This window comes from Dermacentor variabilis, chromosome 5 (genome assembly GCF_050947875.1).
Source record: "Dermacentor variabilis isolate Ectoservices chromosome 5, ASM5094787v1, whole genome shotgun sequence".
Lineage (NCBI taxonomy): Eukaryota > Metazoa > Arthropoda > Arachnida > Ixodida > Ixodidae > Dermacentor > Dermacentor variabilis.
Window position 1 is genome coordinate 110071323 of NC_134572.1, and position 19219 is coordinate 110090541.

Sequence of the window (19219 nt, forward strand, 5' to 3'; positions counted from 1 at the left end):
TGACCCCTTTGTAATTCTGACACTATAGCAGTAGTTTTGTACCATGTCTGCTTAGACTTTCGTGGAAATGCGTCGACATTCTAGCAGTTATATTATAGCAGTTATATATTCTAGCAGTTATAGCAGGTCTCTCACGTGCAGCGCTAGACAAAGCCAACTAAGCGGCGCGCCCCAGATAGCTCGCCTTAGTGCATAGCATTCGCCGCCAGCGTTTCCAGGTAAACATTACGGTTACACTACATGCAGTTGCCGGGAAGCGTGAGAAGCAGTCGGGGATCTTTGAATGCTATCGCGTTCCACTTAAAGGCGAAGCATAGTCGTCCTCCATATTTTTTTTTTTTGTATCCTATGGCCACCGTGATGAACTTCATCGCACAGTAGGAGAAGTGAAGTATTTAACAACTGCTAAAAAATATGCGGGTTTACGAGTAGTGACTGATTTGAAGGCTTAATAGAATGCGAGGATGTTGGATTAATCATTCGAAAGTTTCGAATATTCACACACCCATTACTGATTTGTATCGTCGATATTTATGCGCAGCGAACAGAAACGGATTCCTATTCTTGCGGCATTGTTATTAAAAATATTAGCCTTTCTTGTTTTAAGAAGGGTGCGGCTGAAAACGCGACGCATATTTAACCACAAGACATTTCAATTCTTGTACTTTTGATTTATTCATGCATACATAAACTATTGCGTTACTTATTGGGGAAACGCTTACCTAACCCATTTAGACTCATTGCAGATCCCGCAGGACAAGTTTGTTACGATAATTACGTTTAACACACATCACCACAACGCCTCCTATCTTTTACAAACTATCACGTTCTCTCAGTACTAAAACTGGTTAAATATAACCTTGGTATCTTTTCATGCGTTAACATTCTTAGGATACTGCAAGCACCATTTGGGATCTATCTATCTATCTATCTATCTATCTATCTATCTATCTATCTATCTATCTATCTATCTATCTATCTATCTATCTATCTATCTATCTATCTATCTATCTATCTATCTATCTATCTATCTATCTATCTATCTATCTATCTATCTATCTATCTATCTATCTATCTATCTATCTATCTATCTATCTATCTATCTATCTATCTATCTATCTATCTATCTATCTATCTATCTATCTATCTATCTATCTATCTATCTATCTATCTATCTATCTATCTATCTATCTATCTATGTTTGTATCTTCGTTTTCCCGCCTACGTGGGTCACTGGTTAGTGAGTGGTCGAATGGTTAGCGTGTCGGGCTGCTGTACTGAGAGAACACAGTTCGAAACCAACCATCAGACCAACTTGAGTCACTGAGTATGTGGCAATGCACAAATTTGTGCCGCTCTTCAACGAAGCTGTTTCACGCCTACATGGGGCATTGTAGACGCGGGACTACGTAAGCACCGCTGTTACGGGAAACTCTTTGAAGCCAACTTGGAGCGCTTGGTATGTGGCAATATGTATTTGCCGCTCTTCAATGGGTGTCTTTCATGCCAACGCTCTAGTGAACTGGACCATGAATGAAACTCGCTTGGGCATTCCATTCTTCATAACCTCGGTATGAAGAAATCCTGAGGGACTCGCCACGAAAATTGGCTACTCTTGTTGGACGGATCGCGTTGCAGTTTTGTGCCTCCTCCTACATATGCCTTATACGTCTTCCCACGGGTGACTTGACAGCTTTCTGTGCTTTCTAGCATTCGAGTATGGTGTATGGTTAACGCGTCCATGTAAGCAAAATGAGATCAGGTAGTATCACCTCCAACGGTGGTGTTTCGCAAGCAATTCATGTGGACAGGTGCTGTGAAATAGGTTTTTAAGATAACCACCATTCCTGCCGGGAAATTAAGCGTATCTGCCTGAAATGCCTGTGCCAAGGTTATTACGCACAAACCAACGATGATTCATAGCATGCCCGGCGTTATATGTATTGATTCTTAAAAGTCTAAAGGAAGAGAGAAATGAACGTTCTTCAAGTACATCTTCTATTAAAGAAAGAAGGTTATCAGAGGCTAATAAACAGTGGGCTATTAAACCGGTGTCGTCAGAGAGGCACTGAAATATTTTTTTTTCGCATGATAAGAAAACATTGCGGATATGTCACAGTGCTGGTGCGAACATGGGAGATAAATGTTATTTCGCAGCATCCAGCTGGTAAAATCACTTACTGTTGCCTGTAGCGTTCGAACCCACCACCGTTTTTTCCACCTTATGCAAAATTAACGATATTGCTACATGAAGAACGGCGGCCCATGGACGCCATTCATCGAGAATACACATGCAGGCTCTACCATACTTATTTAAGAAAAAGGGAAGCGGTGGTCTTTAAGAGTGGGGCTTTAGCTAGGGGCCAACCAATTTACTCATTCAAATACATTAAAGACGCTGAAATGCTCTCATGACACAAATATTTAATAAACTTTCTTGCATTTCAGAGAGAAACCTATATCTTTTGTAAGGGAAGAAGCCGAAATTATTTAGGGCATCACACTTTCTTCGGAAGTTGGCGATAATATCCCTAGGGTAAAAAAAAATAATGAAGCACAAATTTAACAAGTATGCAAGTTTGCCCCCATCACAGATATCGAACTTCTTTTCACTGCGACTGCTAGAGCGTCTAAAGGGGACAATTAATTGATACACGAGTATTTAGCTTAAGTGAAATTGTGACAGTGCTTACGAGGGTTTTACAAAAGACCTACTTAAAAAGTACTGGTATATGTTTGAGAGCGGTATACGACTCATCACTATTGACCGCTTTAGTTGTCTCAGCATGTGAAGTTTGCGTAATTGTGATATCGTTACTTAATTATTACTGAGTTGAAAATATTGCACCTGTGTATTTCTTTTTTTTTCTTCTATTTTACAGTTCCCAAAAAATTTTGTAAAAACAGTTGAATGCCCACATTAAAAACCGCTCATAGTTAAGATAACTACATCTTAAGCTTTTTATTTAAATTCAACATACTTCGTCAAATTGCGCGTTACGAAGGTAGCGAAAAAGAAGCTCTCGATTCCTGCCTATTTAGTTAGGACCTCGCAAGATAATGCTTTCTCCTAAATCCTCTCGCTGGTCCTGTCACACCACTGTTTTGAAAATAAAATTTATTCACCCGTAGGCACGCTTACAACTGTGGTATGAACAAAAAGTACAATATAAAGTACATCACATGTAATACATCATACTTGATGTAAGCAAAACAGATTAACAAATGAAATAATAAATGGTGTCCACTTGACACTGGCTTTGCCACACACAACATCAACAACAAAACTCATTACCGCATCCACACAAAAGCATTATTGTCAGCCTCGAATTTATGAAAGGTATCCGGGGCACATACAGATACAGTCTGAACTCAGGCAACAGAATTGAGCATTATTCTGGATGTAGAAAGACTATTCTCGAGCGCGATCACAAAATGCCAGCCTCGAGCAGTTGCCCTAAACGCACAGCGTAAGGAAGGAAAAGTAAAAGCGGACATGCGATTGGTATTGGCGTTGCCCCAGCTTCGAGGAACCGTGTAGAGGAAGGGTAACCTCACCCCATATTGTCCCAGGCGCCAACATCCGATCATTCATGCGTTGCACCTAGGCAACCGGGGCAGCACCATCAGAATACCTGTGCAAGACAAAGCGGCACTGCTGTTGGTTAACCAGGTCGGCTACAATAGCCGCCTTCACGAAGTTGACCCAGACTGGACTCGTTCTCGACCCACGTTTGCTTCTGGAGGAGGAATGCCGAGAGTAAACGTCGCACGTTTTATATGCTCATTAATAAACCGTCCTTTTCAAAGCTGTCTTCGGGAATATATTCCTTGAAAGGCATCGTACCGAATCCCAGCGTGTTCCTCAGCTTCAAAAATATGTGCTTCAGGGCTTCATGAAGTTCGATTCTCAACATTTGTCATGAGTGTTATTATGCGGTGTTGCTAGTTTGAGGGATATACTCCAGATACCTTTTTAATTTTTTTTATTTCTCAAGTGTGCTTTGCATAATTTATGGCGCATATTAAAACAACTGCCACAATATAACTTATCTAGCGATCATCGGACAATTGGTGCAAAAAAGGCATATAGATCCTTTGAACAAAGTTACAGAGACCCACAATCACATACTTCGAGGACAAACAAAAAACGAAACGCTCCAGCATCGTCACGTAATGAAGCAACAAAGAAAGTTTATTCTATCGCCGCACTCAATACATACAACTGCGAAGAAAAAGTAACCTTATCAGTGAGATGAGGATACGAGCATTGTATTAGATGAAACGAAAAACGAAATGCAAAGATAGATAACAAAATAGCATAAGCTTACTCTAAGCCATTCTCCTCTAAATAGCGACGTTTGCGCTTAGCAGTGGCACTTTTCTGCTGTTTTCTAAGGCCACGAAAGAAGTGACAATCCGGAGGCGATTTTCTTCCCCAAGGAATAGCAGAAGCAAACATTTCCTGTGTAAGGATAGTAAACAAAATGTACAGCCTGTTGGCGCGAGCAGCAGCAATGCTCGGAACGAATGAACCCCACAGCAAGAGAAGAATGAGAGAAAGCACAAATGACCCCTATATTGCGGACATTCCAAAGGGTCACGCATACCGCGACCCGAATCTTGTTTGCGCAGACCGTTGGGACGGAACTAAACGAATGAAATATCATTTGGTGTGCAACCTTCGCGAACATGTTCCTTGGCGCAGGTTGGATCGCCAGCTGGGCACAGATGAACAGACAACGGTACACAACAAGGCCACGTTCCGAGAAACCCTGCCGATTTGCTCGGTGTGTAAGCACGCCTGATCTCAGCGGGCCACGTTTGTGATAACCCGCTTCCCGTAGGACCTCGGCATTAGAAAAGAAGCTGCAGTAGTTGCTAGCGCTCCGATGGGCGTCTCTATAGGGATGTTATAAGTCGTAATTGTCTATTTGAATTTATTTAACTTGCTCTTTGCAAAAATTGTGCATAGTCTTATGTCATTGATTTATGGGCATCTGCGACAAGTATGTACACTAATATAAACGTAAAAAGAAAAAGAATTAGCCACCCCGGATCATTTGCCAGACGTTTCCTTTACTTGGTATGTACCGAAACTGGCATAGTATGACAAGAGTGTATGACGAACACAAATGATCGGTTATGACACGAATAGCATGACATACGTGTCATGTATGTCATGAAACAGCCGCCTACGTCTTGATGCTCTCAAGGCCGTTTCATTGACTTGGTAGGCTTCCCTCATACTGCTTCGCATAACATCGATTCCCAGAAGACGTGGTATCTGCCGTTTTTTTTTTTTAATTTTTCTTCTATCCTGAAGTTATCCTTAGTTTGTCTCAAATTGCGCGCATAACCGACTGGCGCCTCAGCGGCCACTTATTCGATATTTTCACGTATTTATGACACGACGAGCCCGTATTTCGCTAAAGAGCGTCCGTACCTTCAGCTTTCTAAGCACCCGCCACAGAGGTTTGGTGGTATCCCCCCCTCCCTTTCTTTTTTGTGCGCGGCTACGTTTATAATCACACAGCCGATCACGAGACACGTAGCCCTACTCTCCGATGTTGTTTTCGAGGGTTGCGTTACGTGTTACGATTTGCAAACTGTTTTATGCTTTTACTTCTCTCTCAGGTGAAAACGGTGTATCCGTCTTTTCGATGGCAGGCCTTCGACGTTCGGATAAATTAAACACCTCCTGTGCTTATTTCAGCGGATTGGCTCAGCTCACTACGCTACGTAGTTGTAGATGTACCGTTGTATTTATTTATTCTTATTTTTTTGACAATAATTATACGAAATGCTCGAGACGCGTTCGTGCCGTCTTCGTAGGCACCGCCGTAGTCGTGCTGTCCCGCTATAGAGGGCGCATGCCCCGCTCGCACTGACTCAGCATAGGGTCTCCAGAAAGGCGGACTGCGTTTAGCCGCACAAAACGAGGAATCGAAGAGGACGCACCGTCAACGCCCCGTTCCATCGGCTCAGTGGCTGAGCCATATGACAGCACTCTGCATTGCGCTGCTGGACCGAGAGTTGTGTGCTAGCATGCTAGGCATATATTAGCGTTTCGCGTGAACCATTGTGGGTGTGCACTGCTCTGAGATGGAACGGCCAGTAAACGCGAAGCTAACGCTATTCAATGTTTTAACGTTAACCAACTGACGCAGATGGTGTCCCGTCGGTCTCATCCCGCGCACCACCGAGGTGCGACGCCTCCAACGCCGCTGCACTGTAAAGTAATTTGCACCCCCAAAAGGGAATAAGGGCGTAAATGAATATCTAACTCACACCCGTACACCCTCTTAAAACGGTTTAAGGTTGTGAGTTACAGATTGATTTACACCCTTATTCACTTTTAAAGTTGTAAAATACTTTAATGTGTTTTGGCGCTCCCCTCGTCGCCACGCCATTTTCTTTGGACTGTTTTACTGCGAAACCGCAGAGGTAAACCTTCGATGGCAGCTTTATTGGAACGCCACGCATGATATGTTTTAATTTACACAAGAACTCCTAATACTGTCTAACCTGATCGTAAGAGGCCTTCCAACTTGTAACTGAGAAAATACATTCCGGTAAACACGGCAGACTTCCGATGTTGCAGGGGCAACTTTGACACTGCTTCGAGCATCCAGTCTGACAACGTTTGTTCATTCAAGCAATTGTAGTGGGAAAAAAGTACAAACCAAATTGTCTTCATTTGTATCCTGTCAGTCATCGTTCCCCCTCCAACAATTCTCGTATCCACAATTATTAATAAAAGCTGACTGCCGGGTGCTTGCAATAGCAAACTGGCCTTTACTGCAACAAGGAAGTGCGCATTATTGAAACTTCTTTGGAAACAAGGGGCTGAATTCATAAAGCTTTTTGTTCGTAACGGCAGTTTTCCAATGGCCGCGCACCTTCGATAATGATATGTTCAACATCGCAATAAAATTCTATCGTTTATTAACAGTTCTTGCGTAAGAACTTTTCCGCAAATACTGGCTCAGACATGTAAACTCTTTTTAATGCGGCCACTTTTGTATTCGTGTTAAGATAGCCGCGATCAATTCAACCTTGAGTATCGTGCCTACAACACGTCATAAAACGAGCATCATATCGCCACACTGTACTGAGAAAGCAGCAGAAAAGCGAGCCTTGCAGACAATGCCTCTACACTTCGAGCACCAAGCATTCGTGAGAAGTGCATAAAACCCTGAATTTAGATGAATGATTATTCGGTGCAGCAGAGCTGCACGTCGAGTGACATTGCTATTGCGGCGACTGGGAACGCTTACCTCTGGGACTATCGAGTTCATTATTTTGTACTATTTGGACTTAATAGAAAGCAATAACAGACAAACCTGGCTGAAATGGTGGAAGTTCATAGTTGACAAGCAGCAGCGCTTGCGTGGTAATCGTCTTTCCTTCGTAGTCTTCTAGTTAGCGCTGCTGCTTGTTAAATATAATAAAATACATCCAAGGTAAACTCAATCGGCCTAGAATAACACAAGCAGCGCCAGTTGGTGCAAAAATAAAAAATGAAGGACGACACAAGCAAAGGTAGGAAAGCGAGATCGGCTTAGTCGCAGTTCCTTCTGCGCGCAAAAAACCTGGCGCTTTATTAATGTGCTTCGGCGACGCATCCTGTCTTATTGTAGGTGTCATACTTAAGCATTGAATTGAGACAGTAAACCTGAGTGGCCGGTAAAAAGAAAGAAAGAAATACAAAACCAGAACAATACGAGACAAAGAAACATCCACGTAGTAGATAAAAGCCCGTAATGTTAGTTAATCAGAATTCCTTCCAGACGTTTGCGCAATATCAGTCAAGAGATACCGCAATTAATCCCTTTCTTTCTCCTTCAATGCGTTTCTTTGCTCAGTGAGGTAATTCACAGAAGAGCTTTTCTATACTCGAAGCATACTGTCGGGTGTTTCTTCCGGGTGTGAATCTAGTTGACACTTTCTTTGCAACGATATTTATCCAGCGGTTTCCTGCTGAAGATGGCCTCGGTGCGTAGGAAGCAAAAATAACGCTACAACTCAGGTACCTCTTTGTCACAGCATGGCCGCATAGTGCAATCATTTCTACGGCTGCAACCTTCTTTGAGAACGCCTGCTTCTGCTCGTTGCTGTCCGAGTTCATAATTAGTACGATGGACGAAACCTCACGCATGTGCACTTTAAGAATAGCGTCTACCACAAGCTTGAGGCTTAAAGTAGCCACTAAAGACTCATTTCTCAACCGAATTGCAATGTTACACATTTTTGGTCGATGTACATTAATTGGAAACACATGCCCACATAACATAGACAGAGCATGCATAACGTACATATGTATACATAACGTGTACACTCAGGTTGCACACACTCTATTACCCGAAGCGACACAACTGCCGGAAGTCGATCCTTGCAAAGTAGACGCAGTAGCTTCATGTCGGCATGATTTCGGCGCCATCGACGAGAAAGAGCTTGGGCAGCCCCCCAAATTATGTTCACTTTCATTTTCACGAGTAGCGAAACCGATCTTCTGCTTCCGGCCCACAACACACACGAGTGCTCCTTCTCTTTTCTTCGAGTCAATTTCGGCGCTGCAGTTCTTGTTGCAGATTTTATTCCTGATTTCATTCACTGGTAGGCCGAATCTCATTCTTCGTTTTCAATCGTGGGACTTGAGTGAGATAAGTTCATTCGGAATCCGGTGATGGAGAGATTTGTCTGAATTTCTTCTTTTTTTTTTTGGTACACAGTTCATGCACATATTCGTTTGTACAACACCGCCTGCTCTCCTAACACAATAGAAATCTGACTCATTAGTATAGTCCTCCTAGTCGGCAGCCAAGGATAAAACGCAAGGACAGAGCGAGCCGATGGATGTGCACGCGGACGGCTTCTATGCACTTAGCAGAGCCACGTGGTCAAGCAGCGCCGTCTTCCATCCTCTCTACGCGCCGACCCTGTCGGAGCATAATTCTCGACTGATCGATGGTCTCGGCTAATGAGCTCAAACAAGATTGAATTAAAACTGTGATCGGAATATATATATACAAATATATATATATCTTTTATTTGGCCATCGTTTGCCCAGGCTTGGCGGAAGGTATGTGAAGACAGCTATATTGTATGATATATTAGGTTCGGGAGCTGAGTTTACATCCAAATGTCACATGCACAAACGGTGTTTCCCCAAGTATGCTCACGAACATTGTGCAGTGTGAGGCCACCGGACGGTGAGCTGTATCGAACTAATCGCATTTGTTATTTTCAAGGTGTCAGAGGTTCGCCATTCGGTGTCTTAGGGCTACGTCTTTCTTGGACAACCAAACTCCTCCATCAATTTCCACTTACTGTTGCCAGAGCTTAGCATTATTGCTTATTTCCACTACTCTTTGATCCATCGTTACTCCAAAAATCTGACTTAATGACAGAAGACAGCAATCTACTACATCAGGCACAAAAATAAAGGAACTGAAAGTCGGCCTAGCTAGTCGGTTGTGATTCATCTTCCCAGAATTTTTCCCTCGCAGAAATATGACACTGCAGCCACGGCTAGAGCGTAGTCCGTATGTGCTTTTTTTGATGTATTTGCCTCTATATGCGGTGAAAAATTATTTGAAGATGAGTTACAAAATAATGATCACCTCGCTATGGCACTCATTATAGAAAATATCTCGACATTAAAAATGCAACTTAACAATCAAGTGTTAATTTCGACCATATGTTTACTCGCTGACTTGAATAATCTTATACTATCTGTTGTAGCGCAAGCTTAGACGTCAAAGCAAAATCATCGCTTCGTAAATGGGTTAGACAGAGCCGAGGCCAGTACTCGACCCAACCTATATAAGCTCTTGGAGGAGGAGAAAATTTTGTCCAGCCGGCTCTCAACCGATCTTGATATTCAGAAAGAAAGCGACAAGAATCCAAGCAGAGACAAAGATACGAATAGATATGGATTACTATGGGAACGGAAACCTTCTACTTCTCTGTTCTGCCGAGCAAATTCTCCTTGGGTCCGGTAAGCGTCTCACGAACCCACTGCGGTGCGCTTGTCGTCCGTGTTGTTGCACTGTGCAGGGCTGCGTGAATTAGAAAAACTAAGGCACGTGGCGTGACAAACTTTGTTGCCTCTGCGCGCACGCTTGCATGCATAAAACGAGAAGCGGCGGCAGAGTTTCGTCAGTTGCCGTGAGCCTCCTTCTGGGGTAGCAACTGCACAATGCGGAATGATTACCACGAGCCAGTCGGGCGCAAGAGGCCATGCAAGAAGATAATATATGCTGTCTCGCAATCTACAGAAGAATGCTATACGCAAAACTACGAAGCAACGAAACAGAACGTGGAGTCGCACACAATCTTTGCGGGAGAACGGGGGTGCCCACGCATGCATTGAAGCTCTCGTCACCGATCCCAACCCGCAGCTCTCGTCGGGTAGAGAAGGGGCAAAGGCGTGCTCGGGGCTCCAGTCAAGAGTGCTCGCTCAGTGGGCTAACACGCCGCTCCCTCGAGGTCATGCTCCGGAGTGACGTCAGTTGGGTGCACCGTCGTGGATGGCGAAACCGTACGCGCTGTAGTGCTACACTACGCAGTTAATATATAGAGCATAAAGTTGCAGTATGAATTCGGTGCGTCCTGGCAGTCTGCGACCTATTGTATCGTGTATATGGGCGAGTTGACGATTTTTTTATGTTAAGGACCTATATAGCGCAGCTAGACGTCTGGCCAAAAGAAAAGAAAGAAAACAAGATAAACGAGTAGGTGCCTTGAGCACCTAGGAGCTTCACAATTGGGAAGTCCTTTCATTGGAATGGAGGTTGTGCTGCAAATGTTGGACGACTTTTTTTTTCGCTTGGTTTGCCACGTGGCGTAATGTCATAATTGAGTTAAATACAAGCATTCAGACCCGTTTCATAAAGATACTGCAACGATGACTTAGGCGTTTGGACGACTTAGAAGACACTTGGCTATCATGTTCATTTCTAATTTATTGTTTCTAAAACGACCATGCCATTCACAAGTACAACTGTCAATCGGTCGCCTGGCATCTTACAAGTCGCTAATGCAATGCACGTTTACGTAAGCATACACGTCGCTTAAAATAGACTAAGGTTTCCATATATTCACTCCCTTGTGTCCATCGTTTTTATGCTAAACCTACCTGCACCTAGCTCGATCCTGAACGAAGCAAAATGTATTCTTCAAAACAAGTTTTTGATGGTAATTAGGGCAACACAGTTTAAGGCAGCGCATTAAACAAACCTGGCGGAAAACCGGGTTTAGCAATGTTTCCAAGCAACAATTACAAAAACTAAAAATGGTTTACAAAAGTATGAGAGCGCCTCTTCATTTCACGCTTTACCGATGAGTGCATGCCTCTAACTTTCACGACGCACGTTCCCCGCAGCAGCATTTTAATTTAGACTCCATAACTAACCGCTATTATGCGCAGTGTTCCAAATTATTCTAGAGTGAGCCCTAAATTTTCCTACATTAGGCACCCTTCAAGTTCCAAAAGAATTACGACAACTGCACTCAATTGGGAACCTCTGAAGTGCCAAAAATTCAACAGGATTCGCACAAATTGTTGCTATGTCAGCGCTCCCGGCGTTTGGCTCCATTACTTGCACGGTGTAAGTTCGCCGCCGCCTACGGGTGATATGTTAACGCAAGGTCAACAGAAGCCCATGGTTCACCCATCCTCATTGGCTGTTTTTCGAAGCGTTCACTAACCGGCACCGCGAAAGCGGAATGACGCAGCCTTCACACAAGCGTTCCCTTCCCGTAATTGCACTGAGGTAAAGGCGGTCTTTCTACGCTGCACGCAACTCCTGAGTCACAGTTTGGAAAAGAAAAGCGCCGAACAAACCGCGTTCGTATTCGCTCGCGGAACAAGGTAAGGACAAATAAACCCGCGCTTCAATTTCCTTCTGCGGGACTGGCTGTGAGGAGCGAGAATTGAGTTCCTAGAAGAAGGAAAAGGAAGCAAGTGCTCGTTGAGGCGTGCCTGAATACCAAATGAGGCACCGGCAGATGTCGTAGGCCGGTTCTCTTTAGGGAGAAATGCGCGGGGCGCACTTCCTGGTCTGGGGTCGGGGGCGCGCACAGATGAGCAAACGCATTCCAAACGGGGTCTCTGTTTACTGTCACGCACTGAATTGCACGCAGGGAGACTGCGATGTGTAGTAGTGGTATTTAAGCTAAGTGCGTCGGCCTCGAGGCATAGTAATAAAAGCACATGAGAAGGTGTACTTTAGGTAAATTCAGTTTTATGGGATACTAATTTGATGTGTATAGGCGTTGCTGCTTGTAGGGCGAGCTGTTTCTACGTTTTCTTCCTTGCTTCCTTTCTTTTTGTTTCTTTTTTTTTCGTGCCGGTTTAACATTTTTGTTAACTCGCATTAACACTTTCACTACTTTTTCTATGTCACTGTAGATTAATTTCTTGCACGCGTCTCGTTTCTTCTGCCACACATCAGAGATCAGTATAGTACAGCCAATGACTCTAAGAGGCACGAGCGTCCTCTGACGCAGAGAGAGAGAGAGAGAACAAATATTTAGTAGTGAGAAGCAATGAGAAAGAGTTCTTTCTTCATCCAAGACAGGTGGCATCCTCAGTCCGGGTAGCCATTGGCCATTGCTGCTTCTCTGGCCTGGTTCACCAGCTTAACTGAAGTCCGGGTCTGCGAGCATGGCCTCCCACGATTCTTGGCGGTCTCCTTCTGTGCTTTTGTTTTCGGTTCCTGATTGAGCTTCTGGACTGTTCGGTTCAGCAAAATTAGGACACCCATCACCATGTGACAAAGAGTGTCCGGCGCCCCGCAGGATAGGCAAAGGTATAAGAATTGGGTCGGGTGCATTCAATGGATTATAATGCCATGTACGCAGATGTTCGTTTGGAGACGCCACTGAGCAGCTGTCTCTTCTCTGGATAGACTGGAGTGCGGTAAGGACTATAGCCTTCTTTTAAATTTGTAATGCTGCAGCCATGGGTCAATCATTACTGCTATGCACAAGTTCATTGAAGCGTCAGGAAAGTTTCACTGCTAGGGTGCCGACTGTAGGTTGCTTTACTATGCCTAATGCTTCGTTTGTAATGCATGCATTTACCCCCGTTTGATATTTTATTCGATGCATTTTTCAATCATCATAGTGTGACCAACCCCCCTCCACGCCGCCACCTGTGTGTACTAGCCATGATTTGAAGCAACAACAACATAATATCATAAGTCAAAGCTGATAATCGGAAGTCTTGGGAGGAGGACACTGCATGTAAGGCAGTGTAACAATTCCTTGCGGTCAGACGTGATCACCAATTGCGAATTTGACGAGAGGAAGGGTGGGGGGGGGAGTTATTGGTGATAGTGAGGACGGTGTGCGGAGCACCAACGTGATGGGCAAGGAGGACATCCGCGAGAGGTGAGAGAGAGAGAGAGGAAACATTTATTTGTAATGGGATGAAATGACTTCCTCGTAGGGTGGAGCCCTTCGTTCAGGGCCCGATTGGCTCGCGCCACTTCGCGTGCCCACCGGATCAGCCGTCGCTGCTCTTGCGGGTCTAAGCTGGTCAGCTCAGCCTCCCAGGAGGAAGGTGAAGGTGAAGGAATAGGGGAGTAACCCGGAGACTGAGGGCATTCCCAGGTGCAATGATATACTGTGGGCTTTCCTCCACAGCAAGGATAGTATGAGGGATATTGTGAGGGGCAGAAGAGGTGGAAGAGGTGTCCGCGAGAGGAGAAACAACATAGCCACCGCCAGGCACAGGTGCAGCTGGAAAAAGGAGGACGCAGGTCATAACTTGTGGAGCGAGTCGAATGTGCACGGTGGTGCACAGGCTGCTGGGAACTTCCTCAGGAGGGTCAGGACAAGGTAGTAAATTGAGGTGAAGGAATAGGGGAGTAACCCGGAGACTGAGGGCATTCCCAGGTGCAATGATATACTGTGGGCTTTCCTCCACAGCAAGGATAGTATGAGGGATATTGTGAGGGGCAGAAGAGGTGGAAGAGGTGTCCGCGAGAGGAGAAACAACATAGCCACCGCCAGGCACAGGTGCAGCTGGAAAAAGGAGGACGCAGGTCATAACTTGTGGAGCGAGTCGAATGCGCACGGTGGTGCACAGGCTGCTGGGAACTTCCTCAGGAGGGTCAGGACAAGGTAGTAAATTGAGTTGAACAAGTCCTGCGGAGCAGTCGATAAGTGCGGAATGAGCGGATACAAAATCAAGGCCTTGAATAACGTCATGGAGACACTCTTGAATAACAGCAAACAAAACAGATGTTTGGTGGCCGGCTACACCAATGCGAGAGGCACACATTCCTATCAAGGCCAGTGTCCTTCCGTTAGCAACTCGTACAACAGAAGGCGCCGCAGGTGTCAGGACTTTCGTGAGCCATCTACGAAGCTGGTCGCTCATCACAGAGATGCCCGCGCCGGTATCAGTCAGAGCAGTAACACGGACACCATCTAGGTACACATCGAGAAAATTTTCATCTGACGGTAAGGTCAGTCTAGGAATTGCAGTGCGGGTCGTTCTAGCAGCGTCGCCCCTTGAAACTGCAACTGTCAGTTTCCCGTAGAGCGTCGGTATACTGAGGGCGGAGAAGGGCGCACAGTGGTTGAGCTAGACTGGGGCGTCGTGGCGAGGTTGAACGACTCTGGCGTGTGGATGAGGACACCTGGGTAGAGCTGTATGGCTCAGTGGAACCTTCCGGTGGTGGACGAGTTGCTGGGGAGCGACGGTAAGGTTAGAATGTAGTATGATATTGGGATTACGTCCAGGTATTGCGGCAGTGACGGGGAATGTGACCAACGCGTCGGCAGTTGAAACAAATCGGCCAGTCATCATATGTTCGCCATTCCGCTGGGTTGCGAAAAGGCCGAGAGGGTTGCTGGCGTGACGAAGAAGGAATCATAGGTAAGGCGTAAGTGTCCGAACAGTCGACTTAACTGACGTACTGAATTTCGAGGTTCGCCAACATTTCACACACGACAGACTGCACAAGGGAAATCGTCGGTCGAGAGTCGTTGCAATAGGTCTGGAGACCAACCGGTGCCGTGGATTCTAACTCTCCGCGGGCGATACGAACGAGACTCTCCGACGTTGCTGGCTTATTCGCTGCATATATTGCGCACAAACAAAAACCAACGCGCATGTAGTAAACGACTGCGTTGTAGCACGCACCTTCTGGAAGCTATAGTTGCAAGAATGTTTGGAATATCGATCGTACGGCCACCACAGTATACCGAGATCGGTTTGCGAGTGTCCTCTACTACAGCGCTAGCTACGTTTTGTGGTGCTTCTGCAACATCGCAGAACGATCTCGGCAGTCAAATAGAGCAATGTACCCCAGAATGCGAAAACTACGGGTGGTAGTATGGGGTCACCTTGGACAACAGTTGTTCAAACTCGGTGAAGCCGAGTTTCTTCGCCGCTGGTCTACGCGATACATAACCGTCTCCCGAGGCAAAGTCTTTCTACAGCCAGAATAATGCTCAATTCTGTTGCCTGAGTTGACGCTGTATCTGTATGTGCCCCGGGTAACTTTCATAAATTCGAGGCTGACAATAATGCTTTTGCGTGGACGCTGTAATGAGTTTTGTTGTTGTTGTTGTTGTTGTTGTTGTTGTTGTTGTTGTTGTTGTTGTTGTTGTTGTTGTTGTTGTTGTTGTTGTTGTTGTTGTTGTTGTTGTTGTTGTTGTTGTTGTTGTTGTTGTTGTTGTTGTTGTTGTTGTTGTTGTTGTTGTTGTTGTTTGTAGCAAAGGCAGTGTCAAGCAGACACCATTTATTATTTCATTTGCTAATCTGTTCTGTGTACATCAAGTATGATGTATTACATGTGCTGTACTTTATATTGTACTTTTCGTTCATACCACAGTTGTAAGCCTGCTTACGGGTGGATAAATTTCCTTGTCAGCAACATTATCTTGTTGGCATGGAGAGCAAACTTCTCAAATAAATGTAAAAGAATGTTTCTTTTTGTTAATTAGCCTTCTGAAGCTCACGTTGTTAGCGTAAAATATGTCTACCTCGCCTAGGAAATCGTCTGCGAGAATGCCACGTTCGCTGCGCAGACTACCTTTTGATAAAAATGTCTGCATGATCTAAAAAGAAAGCACACCCTCTACATGGATCCTGTATTGAAGCTCGCTCCGGTGGCGACATCCGCCATAATCACACAAAAAAAGAAAGAAAGTAAGCAAAATAATAAACCAAGTCGTGATATGATGGACACGTTACTTATAGGAATAAAAACTGAGGACGAGAATTCTGAGTCGCATTCTATTCCGTTTACTAAGGCTTTATCCGTTCGTCGATGGACGTAAAAGAAGACCTGTACACAGGATATCTGGGTTCTGACGTGCAATGGATCCAAGAAGCTCCACGCACGCGTGTGATGACAGCCGTTGCAGACAATTATTCGCGTGGACAGTAACTCGACGTGAATCGTTTAATATCGCTGCAAATGGGGGACGAAGTCAGGTTGGCGGGCAAGTTGCGGGACCAGATTAGGGGGGGGGGGGAAGGAAATAAGCCAAAAAATTCAATCCAAAATTCAGTAATACTAATGCTCGCGCTACAATGGTATGCTGTCATGTGGTACGGAATGCGTTTCACCCCTTTCTTTGCAGCCTAAGACAGGTATATCAGGAGAAAAAAAATACGGTGGCTCGCATTATGTCATCCACGTCAGTATCGAGACAGGTTTCATTTTTCAGCGAAGCTGTTAAGGGGTATTGCGCACTCCTTTCCATGCGGAGACGGCATGTGGCCGGGCGTGCTCGGTATCAAATGTCAATGAAACAGCAGCCATACTGCAATTCAATATGCGTCGTAGACCCAAATTTCTTGCTTTGAAACGAAATTATCAATGATTATGAAATAAAAGCTACCTCGCGTATACCTGACGCGAATAGACAACTTGTCTGCAAGTTTTTTTTTTTCTTCAGCCAGTATTCAGTAGTTTTTGTTGTTCGCATCACGTTTTACCGGCTGCATGCTGGAGGTCTTGTAGGAGTATGTACCGCTACGCCGGTGAAAGGCTGACAGCGTGGTCCGAAAAATGCAGCCGGCACGATGGCCGCGAACCAGCAGTGTACGACAAGGGACGGCGGTGAACAGGTCATGAATCATCACTAATAACAGACAGTAAAGAGAGTTGTAATACTTCCGATGAAGGGCGCAAGAACTCGGTTATAGGTATCACTTGTCTTTGATGAAAAAGTTGCTCAGATTGGCAGATAACTGCGAAGGTTTTTTTTTTCTTTTTCAAAAAATGCAGCGATGCACCTCAGCGCTCTTGCCCACATCATTATTTTAAGAAAATGGTATACACCAGAGTTCACCTACCGGCGCCTATATGCCACGGACCCACATATTAGATGAGAAATTTTGCCCATCTTTTTTTAACGGGAATCAACATTACTGCGCCGCCTGCGGGTACACGTTTCTTTCACAAACGCCTACTCATTCCTAATTGTAATGGCAGACAGTGCCAATTGCAACACATGTGGTGAAGAATAGAGAGAGAGTAAACGGGATAGGAAAGGCAGGGAGGCTAACCGGATAAGATTCTGGTTTGCTACCCGCACTGGGGAAGGGGGAATGAAAGAATGCAAGAACAGCGGAGAGAAAAAAGTAAGGAATAGAGAAAAACAACATAGGCAAGGTCGTGAGCGTCCATGAGAATTACACTCTCCAATAGGCCACTTGAACCTAAAAATGTCAAAAGTGTCTTCACTGTCTTGTGGTGTGATAACTGTATAGGATTGTCTGGTCCGTAAGCGGCCGGTTTTCACGACGTGCCAGCGCGATGCGACCGCCTCTGTGCGCGGTATCGGGTGCAGTGACAAAGAACGCGTTTGCTAGTTTCCTCGTCGCAGCAGTGGTCACACGCCGCACTATCCTCCCGTCCGATGCGGAAAGCAAACGACTTCGTAAATGCGACGCCAAGCCACAATCGGCAAAGCACCGTTGTCTCGGGTCGGGATGCCCAGGTGGAGGATGAAGTTGCAGACAGGGGTCCAGTCGATGCATACGTGTTTGCTGGAAACTAGGTCTGCTCCACAACTACTGTAAGGCATCATATGCAAGCATTCGAAGTTTCGCTGCTGCATTTGCTCTTGACAGTGGAATTGGTTCCTGGACGCCGTCTTCATTAGCACCTCGAGAAGCTTCATCGGCCTGTTCATTGCCCATTATGCCACAGTGGCTAGGGAGCCATGGGACGTCGTGTCCTTGCTCGATGAGGAGATGAAAGAGCTTCGCTGGACGTTCCCTTTAGCGGGACCGGGATGCCAAGACATATTTTTCTAAGACAACCTTAGTAAAGCGTATAGCAGCAAACGCAAGGCGTTAACTTTAGCGTTGCGTGCTCCACACGGCGTATGAGCTGTGCGTAAACAGCGCAGGGGCTCTTAGGTACGTTCGCTATATATCGCCCAATGCTAACGCACGCAAGGTCAACCTGGTGGCGCCCGTCGTAATGAGAGCCGCCCGCTTCCGATCTATCGAATCGTCAGCCTGTTCGGCGCGTTCGTTCTCCGCTAATGCTCCTATATACTTTATATGTGCGTTATGATGCTTCGATAGCGGCGTAGTGGTGACAAATCGGCGCTTTTCGAGATGCATTCTCAATTAGCGGCGCAGTATAGGCACAACGAGAGAATTTTTTCATGTTTGTTGTAGCCGCGTCGACATGGCGCCGACGCCTGTATATATAGCTTTTCGTTAATTCTCCGATTTCATATAATACGGCCGCAAGTCAAGCGGAAACGTGTCACGTTTCCCACATCAAAACAAAGTGTAGTGTGGTCGGTGCTTTGGGCATGATGCGTGTGCGCTTTAACCTCTTGAAGTATAGATGTTCGCCTTAAATGCGTACGAACAGACGTCTAGATGGCGGCCTATGGGTTTGCGCTAGCGTTTATCTCCGTACCGCTATTCTGCAAGACTATCGTGCCGCGAAGTGCAGCCTATCTTAGCGTTAGCACGGGGTCGCCGCCTAACGCTTTCGTTCTACCCTATACTATAAATTAACTCTTTTTAGCACAAAAAAAAATATCACGCCAATATTTATAGCCCTTCGGCTACCTGTTGCCGGTCACCCAATGAAAGTTCTAAACAAGTAGTGCAATAAAATAACCTTGTATGAAGCTGCAAAATAAAATCACATCCATGCTCAGATTTTCCGAAGCAACTGTTTTAGGGTGCTTGCGAAGTTTCTGACACAAACAAGTT